Genomic DNA, 12,836 nt, shown 5'->3' with positions numbered 1-12,836 from the left:
GCCCCTTTTTCCCAAACCTTACCACGTGAAGGAATAAATTCCCTGTTAACGGTATTCTCTGCCTATTCGTCATACTTGTTCACACCAACACTTCCCTACCTTATTCACAACAAGGAGAGTTGAGTTGTAGCAGGGTGTTGCGTTCCCTCTTTCTAGAGGCGTGCGTAACAGGCATCTAGTTTAGATTGTAGGACTGCCGGGGTGTTAAGCATATCCCAGTTTAGGTCACCTAACAGAACGAACTCTGAAGATAGATGGGGGGCAATCAATTCACATATGGTGTCCAGGGCACAGCTGGGAGCTGAGGGGGGGTCTATAACAGGCGGCAACAGTGAGAGACTTGTTTCTGGAGAGATACATTTTTTTAATTAGAAGCTCGAATTGTTTGGGCATTGACCTGGAAAGTATGACAGAACTCTGCAGGCTATCTCTGGAGTAGATTGCAACTCCACCCCCTTTGGCAGGTCTATCTTGACGGAAAATGTCGTAGTTGGGTATGGAAATCTCCGAATTTTTGGTGGCCTCCCTAAGCCAGGATTCAGACACGGCAAGGACATCAGGGTTGGCGGAGTGTGCTAAAGGAGTGAGTAAAACAAACTTAGGGAGGAGGCTTCTGATGTTAACATGCATGAAACCAAGGCTTTTTCGATTACAGAAGTCAACAAATGAGAGTGCCTGGGGACACGCAAGGGCTGGGTTAACCTCAACATCACCCGAGGAACAGAGGAGGAGTAGGATGAGGGTACGGCTAAAGGCTATCAAAACTGGTCGTCTAGTGCGTTGGGGACAGAGAATAAAAGGAGCAGATTTCTGGGCGTGGTAGAATAGATTCAGGGCATAATGTACAGACGGGTATTAGCTTAATCAGGTAATATTCATTACAGAGAAATGATTTTATAGAATAGCATGTCATATCATTTAATCCGGCATAGCCAAAGACACGACAGTGGGGTGCGGGTACAGTGGAGGTAAACCCAGGCACCGAGTGATGATAAGAGAGGTTGCATCTCTGGACGGGCTGGTTATGCTGGGTGAGGTCACCACATGTGTGGGAGGTGGGACAAAGGAGGTATCTGAGGCATGTTGAGTGGGACTAGGGGCTCCGCAGTAAACTAAGACAATAATAACTATCCTAAACAACTGTGTACAAGGCATATTGACATTTTAGAGAGACATAAAGCGAGGCATAAAGCAATCACAGGTGTTGATTGGGAGAACTATCTGAGGATAACAACGGGTAAGACAACAACAGCTAATCAGCTAAGACAACAACAACAGGTAAAATGGCGATGAATGGGCAGAGAGGGTCGGTTAACTACACACAGGGCCTGAGTTGGGGCCGACAGATAAACAAAAAATAAACAAAATGGTGTACCGTGATTAATGAACAGTCCAGAAGGCATCAGCTATGTAGCCAAGTGATCATAGGGTCCAGTGAACAGCAATAGATGGAACAGGGAAGCCGCAGGGTAGTCATTACTAAGCTAGCACGCGGGAGACACAGCGTTTAAAGTTAACAGGCCGGGATAAGTAGAAGCGTCTGCTCCGATGTCCAGCAAAGGCCGGTTGAGGGCACAGCGGATGGAGTTAAGTCGGCGGACCAGTCGTGGTGGTACGGCGGGGCGCCATGTCGACAAAGGGTCCAGACCAGATGGCGAAAGAGGTAATTGTAGTTATTCTGTTTGCTAGCTGGGAGATGCGCCTGGCTCGCGGCTAACTGGTGCTAACTTCGGGGCAGGGGCTTAAGCCACTATAGCCACTCGGTAGCAGCTAGCTAGCAGCGATGATCCGATGCAAAGGTCCACAGCTTACGGCAAAGGATCCGGTGGAGTGGTGGATTCTAGCCGTGTTAGGGTAGAGTCCGGGAGGCATCGGCTGAGTAGTCGGGTGATCACAGAGTAGGCCGGGAGGTGGACCTGGCTCAGGGCTAGCTTCGGGGCTGGGTCACTCGGTGGCAGCTAGCTAGCTGTGATGATCAGGAGTAATGGTCCAGGGTTTACGGCAGGAATCCGGCTTTGTAGTGAAGAAAGCAGTCCGATGAAGGCAAGTATTATCCAGGCTATAGAAAGAAAACGGCTGGTGTCTGTGCAGAAGGAAAGGCCACTAGCAGTGGCTAACAATGGCTAAATAGCTAGTAGCTAATTAGCTGGCTAGCTTCTGATAGAGGTTCTGGCTATAAGGTCTAAAAAATAGCGGATCCGTGTCACATTGGGTGAGGCGGGTTACTGGAAGGTATATTTGATTAAAAAATGGAAAAGAGATTGAAAATAAATTGAAATATATTTAAAAAAAGACAAAAAGTGCACAGGAGGACGACAAACCACGTCTGCACTGCTAGACCATCTTGGATCCGACATAAAGCGCTAAGCATTTAAACAACATTTTGTTGTATTAAATCATTATAGTCTATACATTTTGCATAGGCTGTGACTTAGAATGAAATGAAAAATGACTTATTACTGCCTTTTAATTTATTTTTAGAATACATTTTTTGAAACAGTCTCTGGCTTCAGATGGTGCCTGGAGAGCAGGCTAAACATCCTATTGGCCCTTCTTGACAGGCTGGGCAGAGACGCAGAGTTTTTTCTTATTCTTATTTTCTATAGGTAGGCCTAACGTTTTTTTGCCAAAATAATCCAATCAAAACGGAAAGCTTCTTGAACATGGGAATATGCCAGACCTATTTCGGCAAAATCAATTATGGCCTTTTATTGTCCCCAGCACAAACTGCACCTGTGTAATGATCATGCTGTTTAATCAGCTTCTTGATATGCCACACTGGTCAGGTGGATGGATTATCTTGGCAAATGAGAAATGCACACTAACAGGGATGTAAACAAATTTGTGCACAACATTTTAGAGAAATAAGCTTTTTGTGCATATGGAACATTTCTGGGATCTTTTATTTCAGCTTATGAAACATGGGACCAACACTTTACATGTTGAGCATATATTTTATTTCAGTATACTTCCATCACTCCAGTATCCCTACGCATTGTAAATATGGTATTGGAACTGAACCTGTATATAGTATGCTTACTTACTTATTGTGTTCTTCATATTTCTTCTTATTTCTCATGTTTTTTTTCTAGTAATATATTGTTATTGATTATTGCATTGTTGGGTTTTGAGTTTGCAAGAAAGGCATTTCACTGTACTTGTGCATGTGACATTAAAACTTGAAAAACTTGGGAGTTGGGAATCTTTGAGGGACACTGCCAAATGGGTCAGTGCCCCTGACTCTCCCCCAGTCCCCATGCTGTTCATGTGCTACTGCTCTGTGTTCATTAACTCACTGTGGCCATTGTTTAGGATAGCTCTGATCTGCAACTAAATGATCACCTCCACCCCTTCTCCAACCAACATCATTTCGTGGGCACCTCAACCCCAGGACTACCATGTGTTGCTAGCCAACAGAAACTCTGAGGTGGTAGTTTTATGTCACAGTTTATAGTTAACCTCTCATACCATTTTGTCAACTTTCCTCTTGTGACTTAAGTGTGAATTTGGACAAAATGTGATGTGTTTACCACACTGTATGGTGTATGTGGCTCTGGGCTGTGGCACTAACTGGTTGGACTTTGCTCTGTGTTCATTTGCATGCTACTCTCCTCCCAACTGCCTGCCTGCATCCCGCCCAGGTCATGACCTTCAGAGCCACGTGGTTGCAGTTCCTCCTAACAGGCTCAGTGACCACATGGAATGAGACTAGGCAGTATGTGAGAGAGAGAGAGCACGAGAGAAAGCAAGAGAGCGAGCTCCTGTTAAAAGGGGTAGTTCACTCAAATTAGAAAACTGTTATTTAGGTAAACTATGCAGGAGGAGGCATGGCATAAAACACTGATAACACCAATGCTGTTCGCCAGGAGAGTTGCATATACTGAAGAGTACAAGGGTCATTCTAAGAGTACCTCTGGTATTCGACACACCTTTATGAACATCTAAGGAATCTGAGTCTGAACTGTATGTTCCATGGGTTGGCGAATATATGTACAAGACCAACTGTAAACATACAACTTGGAGTTAAGATGTTACGGCTGGAATCAAAATAAGCCCTTATACAAAGCCACGATTGCATGCTTGTACAGTATATTTTGTACAGTATCCAAATCAACTCATCATGCGTCCATACCGTATCTTCTACTGTAGTTTTGTACAATTGCTGCTAAGGTTAAAACCTAACATTTAGTAGCAGGAGTGGAAAACGAAAACACAGCTCCTTTCCTTTCTTCCAGTGTAATCTTAAACCCTACTGGGCTGGGCAGGTTACAAGTTTGTTAGCCAGCTCTAACATGACTGAACAAGGTTGTTTGTTATTAACCAATAGTTAGCAGCCGCAAGTAGCAGACTTTAAAATGGCCCGCGACAAGGTTTATGAAATGATGTGACCCGCAAATCCACGATAGAAATACAAAATGTAACTCTGCTAATATGAGTCATACCATTTGAATGGTTTGGGCTTTTGAACGGTCTGCATTGTAAAGGACCAACCATCATGGTGGAGCAAAGTGAAGTGAAGAGAACAAATCAGCAACAAGTGCTTCTTTTGTGTTAACAGTAAAACAATGTTTTTGGCCCTTTGCCTTCATCATTTTGTTACAGATTAGAAAAAGAGTATTTTAGATGTTTCAAAATGGCATCTAAGGTTAATAGACCAATCACAATTAGAATACAACACAAAACATTACGTGATTGGTAAATTAGTTGCAATTTTGTAATACATAAATGCTTCCTTCGTTTATTGTATTGTAAAACCCAGAGACAGCCTAAAGCCTCATACACAAATGGACGAAATTCGGTTGGGCATAATGTCTTTTTCACGCAGTCTTACTGGTTGGACAAGTGTAGGCCAAGTATTTGTTACGCAAGACAGAGGAGGGCCTGTCTCTGGACATAGATCGCATTTATTTTGAGAAATTGCAAAATATCACCTTTTCATTCAAGACAGGAGAAACATTTTTATTTAGTTTCTAGCAAGTCAAGCTAGCTTACACAGAGCCGCTAACGTTAGCTAGCTAGCTAAAAGCTAGGTTAGGTTGAAGTTACTGTCTACAGTCATATAATATAATTGGCTTAACAACCAATGTTGAATTACTCAACATTACTATTAAAATACTCATTAACAGGATTGGTTAACTGTTTGCTGGATGAAAGCGTCTGCTAAATGGCATATATTATATTGTTTATAAGTTGCTAGCTATCCCATAAAGCCATCGCCAAACACCAGAATTATTTTCATCTTGTTCTGTGGTTAGGTAACTTCCTGTTCTATTGACAGAATCTGGCCAGACTGAAGACAACACAGAGTTTGGAAAAATGGAAAGATTTTATACTAGGAAAGTCAGTTAAGAACAAATTCTTATTTACAATGACTGCCTACACGCAAGTATGCGGCATGCGTTTCGCAACTGAGCCTTGGACGCATGGGGGCGTTGCGATGCCACTCCGTTGTGGACGTCCCCATTGAAATGAAGGACTTCCAGCGCAGCGGACTGCAAATTTGGGATGTGTACACGGCGTAAGGTCTGAAACATGCTGCCCTTTTATTAACTTCCATTCATTAATTGATGTGGAATAGAGTTCCATGTTGTCATGGCTCTATGTAGTACTGTGTGCCTCCCATAGTCTGTTCTGGACTTGGGGACTGTGAAGAGACCTCGTGGCATGTCTTGTGGGGTATGCATGGGTGTCCGATCTGTGTGCCAGTAGTTTAGACAGACAGCTCGGTGCATTCAACATGTCAATAACTCTCATAAATAAAAGTAGTGATGAAGTGAATCTCTCCTCCACTTTCAGCCAGGAGAGATTGACATGCATATGATTAATATTAGCTCTCTGTATACATCCAAGGGCTAGCCGTGCTGCCCTGTTCTGAGCCAATTGCAATTTTCCTTTGTCCTTTTTTGTGGCACCTGACCACACGACTGAACAGTAGTCCAGGTGCAACAAATCTAGGGCCTGTATGACCTGACTTGTTGATAGTGTTGTTAAGAAGGCAGAGCATCGTTTATTATAGATAGACTTCTCCCCATCTTAGCTACTACTGCATCAATATGTTTTGACCATGACAGTTTACAATCTAGTGTTACTCCAAGCAGTTTAGTCATCTCAACTTGCTCAATTTCCACATTATTTATTACAAGATTTAGTTGAGGTTTAGGGTTTAGTGAGTGTTTTGTTCCAAATATAATGCTTTTAGTTTTAGAAATATTTAGGGCTAACTTATTCCCTGCCACCCACTCTGAAACTAACTTCAGCTCTTTGTTGAGTTTTGCAGTCATTTCAGTCGCTGTAGTAGCTGACGTGTATAGCGTTGAGTCATCCACATACGTAGAAACTCTGGCTTTACTCAAAGTCAGTGGCATGTCGTTAGTAAAAATTGGAAAAAAGCATGGGGCCTAAACAGCTACCCTGGGGAATTCCTGATTCTAACTGGATTATATTTGATAGGCTTCCATTAAAGAACAAACTCTCTGTGTTCAGTTAGACAAGTAACTCTTTATTCACATTATAGCAGGGGGTGTAAAGTCATAACACATACGTTTTTCCAGCAGCAGACTATGATCGATAATGTCAAAAGCTGCACTGAAGTCTAACAAGACATCCACCACAATCATTTTATCATCAATTTCTCTCAGCCAATCATCAGTCATTTGTGTAAGTGCTGTGCTTGTTGAGTGTCCTTACCTACAAGCATGCTGAAATTCTGTTGTCAATTTGTTTACTGTAAAATAGCATTGTATCTGGTCAAACAATTTTTTTCAGAAGTTTACTAAGGGTTTGTAACAGGCTGATTGGTCGTCTATTTGAGCCAGTAAAAGGGGCCTTTACTATTCTTGGGTAGCGGAACGACTTTAGCTGCCCTCCAGGCTTGAGGGCATACACTCTCTAGTAGGCTTAAATTGAAGATGCGGCAAATAGGAGTGGCAATATCATCTGCTATTATCCTCAGTAATTTTCCATCTAGATTGTCAGACCCTGGTGGCTTGTCATTGTTGATAGACAACAATACTTTTTTCACCTCTTCCACAGTGACTTTACGGAATTCAAAAGTACAATTCTTGTCTTTCCTAATTTGGTCCAATATACTTGGATGTGTAGTGTCAGCGTTTGTTGCTGGCATGTCATCCCTAAGTTTGCTTATCTTGCCAATGAAAAAGTCATTAAAGTAGTTTGCAATATCAGTGGGCTTTGTGATGAATGAGCCATCATCTGATTCAATAAATGAAGGAGCCGAGTTGGCTTTTTTCCCCAAAATGTCATTTAAGGTACCCCAAAGCTTTTTACTATCATTCTTTATATAATTTATCATCTTTGTTTCATAGTGTAGTTTATTTAATTTTTTTATTTAGTTTAGTCACATCATTTCTTAATTTGCAGTACATTTGCCAAATCAGTTGGGCTGCTATACTTAATTGCCATTCCTTTTGCCTCATCCATCTCAACCATACCATTTTTCAATTCCTCATCAATCCAAGGGGATTTAACAGTTTTTACAGTCATTTTCTTAATTGGTGTGTGCTTATTAGTAACTGGAATAAGTAGTTTCATAAATGTGTCAAGTGCAGCATCTGGTTGCTCCTCATTACACACCACAGACCAGCAACTATTCTTTACATCATCAACATATAAATCACAACAAAACTTATTATATGATCTCTTATACACTATATTAGGCCCAGCCTTTGTAACTTTGGATTTCCTAGATATGGCTATTATATTGTGATCACTACATCCTATGGATTTGGATACTGCTTTAAAGCAAACATCTGCAGCATTAGTAAAAATGTGATCAATACATGTTGATGATTTAATTCCTGTGCCATTTGTAACTACCCTGGTAGGTTGACTGACAACCTGATCCAGGTTGCAGGCACTGGTCACAGTTTGAAGTTTTTTCCTGAGTGGGCAGCTTGATGATAGCCAGTCAATATTTAAAATCACCCAGAAAATATACCTCTGTTGATATCACGTACATTATCAAGCATTTCACACATATTATCCATTGTCCTCCAACAAGAGTTCCTGAAATCTCTCTTCTCTCACATCTGATGTGAAATTAAACAATGTAGTGACTTTCCCTGCAGGTCAAATATGATGCAGATGTAACAGTCAGAGTGTTTGCTCCCAATGGCAAAAATAGAATTGTCATTCAATGAATTATCTGGGTGAATATTAAAAATGTCAGGTCACACAGCAAAATATTTAGGGGCATATGCAACTAGCATGATCGCAAATTAGAGCTAGGCACAGCCACCTCACTAACTCCATACACAACTCCTACCAGACACACACACACACCCCCACCCACTCACTAACACAAGGCATATACAGACAGGCACATTGACTAAACTCCATACACAAGGGTCAACAAAAGTGGTTATCCGAGGTCAAGAGTTAGTTTAAATAGAGAACACCGTAAAACACAAGCAGACTACTCCACCTTTCACACACACCACACAACCATGTGCACACACACGCAATATGGCATGATAAAGTGAGACAAGCCAACGTCCAGCATAACTCTACTGAGAAACACAAGGGCCCAAAACTTCCTGAAGTAACAGATTTCGTGAAAGGCCAAAGCCAGGCAGGCCACAACAGTCAGCCCAGCATGGTTTAATTCCATCTCATTAAAAGTGAAATCTGCAGTTGTAACAATAACATAGCATACTCACTGGCTCTGTTTCAGTAAAAACTGAAGAATGGGGCTGGAGAAATGTAACCACTCAAATTCATACAACGCTATGGATCCAAGGACTGACCATCCATGATATCAAAATGATAGTTTTAACCATGTTTTGACTGAGGCTATAGTGTTTGTTTACATACACTTTGTTGGGGTACGATAGTTGAACTAAGCTCATGAGACATAAGTTATATTCTTCAAGAATCAAATGGGTTACATATCATTCATTTATTAGTCAAAAAATTGATGTAACAACTGCAGATTGCCCCTTTAAGACACAGTGTGGTAGGCTGTTGATGTTCTCCCAAAAATGGTAGAACTTCCCTTTCTCTTTGCTGACAAGAGGAATTGTAACCAAGTCAACAACAGTATTTAAAGGTGTTGAAACAGCTAGCCTAACACCTTATTACACCATAACATACTATTAAAATTGAAGATCAGACACCCAGAAAGTGAGTCAATGTTGGCAACATCTTTGGAAACACGCAACGGACTCAACCCCCTTTGATTTGTCCTTTCCACAATAGTCAACTCAACAACAGTCAAATATAGCATCTGTCTTGCTTCACAGAACCCAAATAACAATTTACAGTGCAAGTGTATTTACCCTGTTAACTCCATAGCTCCCCCATGGACAGGACTGATATCATGCTGTTGTGATTTCAACTAAGTGTGCCAGAGAATAACAGATTTTTCTCAGACAAACTATTGTACCGAGTTACATTTTCTTTTTCTTTGGAGAGTCAGAAAATATGTTAAAGATGTGGGTTTTTTGGTAACAGAATTTTAAGGCACAGGGCAATGTCTCTTAAACTTGCACAAGGCAAATAATTTCTCCAGAACTAAATATAAGTGTTGATACTGTATTAGTTGGCAGGAGTCTTTACGTCAACATTATTGTGTTTTTAAGTATTTATAATACCTTTTAAGACTTTCTCTGGTAGATAGTTGAAAAATGTATTTACAGTATGCTTTAATTTCAACAACAAAAAATGTGACTCTTAGGTTTCATTTGACAACAGAATTGACACTCCTATGAACTTCCGATGTTGGTGCTCATGAGTCCTTTTACATGGAAATGCCCTTAGGGTAAGTTTTGCTGACAGGAAAAATCTCTGTCTTTTTTGCCATGCCAGGCTGCATACTATGTGGCAGGCCGGCACATGTGTATAGTGGCGTAGTGTGCCTTTGAGCATTTCTGGATCATTCTGTAGCATTCCTCACTGTAGGCTATTATCACTAACAGCTATGCTCACGCTGTCAGGCTCAGGGCCATCAGATAGCTAAACCTATAATTCAGCCAACGGGCCCAGTCATGATCCCTGTTACAACCACCCACACGCTGGTATTACCATTGACTCATTATTTTGGAGCTGGGTGATCCTTTGGGTGCATCTCAATAATAGTCGGAAGTACCTTCCTCTCCTCGACTTCTCTACTTCATTCGCACTAATCTGAAAACATGGGCATGGAGGAAACTATATAGATACCTGATGCATTGCCCACCAGGAAGTGTCTTTCACCCATCCAGTTCCTTAAAAAGTCAGTTCATGTGAAAGAGAGCAGATGGGTAACTACTTTAGACTATTGAGATGTCCCCTTTGTGTCCCACATACAGTAGCTTCCAGCTGCAGACTAAATGGGTTCCAGTCAGTCCTATCAGTGGCATCGGAGCACAGCTTCCTGTCCAGAAGAGGGTTGGGAGGAGGGATAAGACAGACACAAACACATCAAATAGCTGGCAGGATACTTTTCCCATGATGCCCCAAGGAGAGAGAGTGGAGGATGGAATCTGCCCTGAGTAAGTAGAGGGTCCAGACCAAGCATTTAGGAGGGCCCCAAATCAATACTGGTCTGCTATCCTACCACTACTCTACTCAAAGTATAATGCTTATCTTGCAGAGTTTAACTGACAATATCAGGTGTAGACCTAAGAACACTGTCTATATGTCATTGACATTTTAATTGATTCATACATTTGCTTAGTAGAGAGGATAGCATTGACATTCTTCCTACAGAGCAAGTATTTGCACTTATCTTGAATTCCTCCTCTATCTTGGGTAAGAAACCAATATTTCCTGTTTTAAAACAGTCATGAAGTGAAAAGAGAAGTGAAACAACTGTGTGTCAAATAGCAGGATTTCCTTCTCACTCCATCTTGAGAGAGAACGAGGAATGTACTAATCTTTGCATGCGTATGTTTGCGTGCATGTATGACATGCTACAGTGGACTGGACGAACAGTGGAGAACCAAAAAGGGTTGAGTGGATATGTTGTATATTACTTCCAAACTGCCTGCCTACTTCATTCAACGAAACAGAATATGAAACGTGTTCACATTTGGAAAAATACAAATGGCTGATAAATTGTCCGTCAAGAATGTAAACAATAGCTTTTCATCATCACACAACGGCAGAAATTGTCAAACTCCGTGAGGGACACATGTACTGTTGTTAGGGGTGAACCACCACCCACCCACACACTAGGGCTGCATAATTCATCTAATTCATATTGAAATTGGTACCAGAGCATCAGCTCTCGAACCAATAGGGTCCGAGACAGCTTTACCCCCAAGCCATAAGACTGCTAAATAGTAAATGAATGGTATCCGAACTATCTGCATTGACCCCCCCCACACACACCAAAAGTTTTAGAACACCAACTAATTCAAGGGTTTTTCTTTATTTTTTTACATTGTAGAATAATACTGAAGACCTCAAAACTATGAAGAAATAACACATATGGAATCATGTAGTAACAAAATAAGTGTTATATAAAATATATTTTGATTTGTTTTTGAGATTCTTCAAATAGCCACCCTTGCCTTGATGACAGCTTTGAACTCTTGGCATTCTCTCAACCGGCTTCACCTGGAATGCTTTTCCAACAGTCTTGAAGGAGTTCCCACATATGCTGAGAACTTGTTGGCTGCTTTTCCTTCACTCTGCGGTCCGACTCATCCCAAACCGTCTCAGTTTGGTTGAATTCGGGGGATTGTGGAAGCCAAGGCAACTGATGCAGCACTCCATCACTCTCCTTCTTGGTAAAATAGCCCTTACACAGCCTGGAGGTGTGTTGGGTCATTGTCCTGTTGAAAAACAAATTATAGTCCCACTAAGCCCAAACTAGATGGGATGGCGTATCGCTGCAGAATGCTGTGGTAGCCATGCTAGTTAAGTATGCCTTGAATTCTAAATAAATCACAGACAGTGTTACAAGCAAAGCCCCACCACAGCATAACACCTCCTCCTCCATGCTTTACGGTGGGAAATGCACATGCGGAGATCATCCGTTCACCCACACAGCGTCTCACAAAGACACGGCGGTTGGAACCAAAAATTTCCAATTTGGACTCCAGACCAAAGGACACATTTCCACCGGTCTAATGTCCATTGCTCGTGTTTCTTGGCCCAAGCAAGTCTTATTGGTGTCTTTTAGTAGTGGTTTCTTTGCAGCAAATCGACCATGAAGGCCTGATTCACACAGTCTCCCATATCATGCACCCCTAACACACACACACACACACACACACACACACACACACACACACACACACACACACACACACACACACACACACCTGAACTTTTACAGGTTGGTGACCAGCTATGGTCAGCAACAAAAACCCATGTGGACAATATAGGCTGTAGAGACAGAGCCAGACCATTAGCTGGCATAGCAGTTCATTCAAAGAGCAAGATAAGATGCTCTCTGCCTTTCAGCAGCTGACCTCAGCCCTATTACACAGGAGATGCTGCCCCATCTTCTCCACTTCAATCAAACTGACAATCAAATAAATGGTAGGTCTCATCAGCATACTGAAGGCAGGGGGTGAGCGACTGAGCTAAATGGACAGGATACACATTGATTAATGTGTAATGTAACTTATAGTTCAGTCTAGGTTGGCGATTTGGATACATGTTAGAATGCCACAAAATGTTCAGAAACGGCAAGAGGGTTCTCATACAAGGGGCTTTCACAGCTCCACAGTTACTCCTTTTTGTATGTAAAGTTATAGAAGTCTATTGGGCCATGGGACATATGTATTTATTTGATCAATGGCCTAACGGCATGACACACAATGGTCTCACATATACTACTTCCTCTGCACCTGGTCAGTGTGTCAGAGCAGGAACAATGACTAATA

General features: G+C 41.7%; 1 protein-coding gene across 3 annotated transcripts in view; it reads right to left on the bottom strand.

Annotated features, from left to right (window-relative positions):
- The window catches only part of dock8 (dedicator of cytokinesis 8), an 86,901-nt gene that overhangs the window by 73,220 nt on the left and 845 nt on the right, over positions 1 to 12,836 (bottom strand). The window lies entirely within an intron of this gene.

This window comes from Salmo salar, chromosome ssa24 (assembly GCF_905237065.1).
Source record: "Salmo salar chromosome ssa24, Ssal_v3.1, whole genome shotgun sequence".
Lineage (NCBI taxonomy): Eukaryota > Metazoa > Chordata > Actinopteri > Salmoniformes > Salmonidae > Salmo > Salmo salar.
Note: the sequence above shows the minus strand (reverse complement) of the source record. Positions and strands in the feature narration are given on the sequence as shown.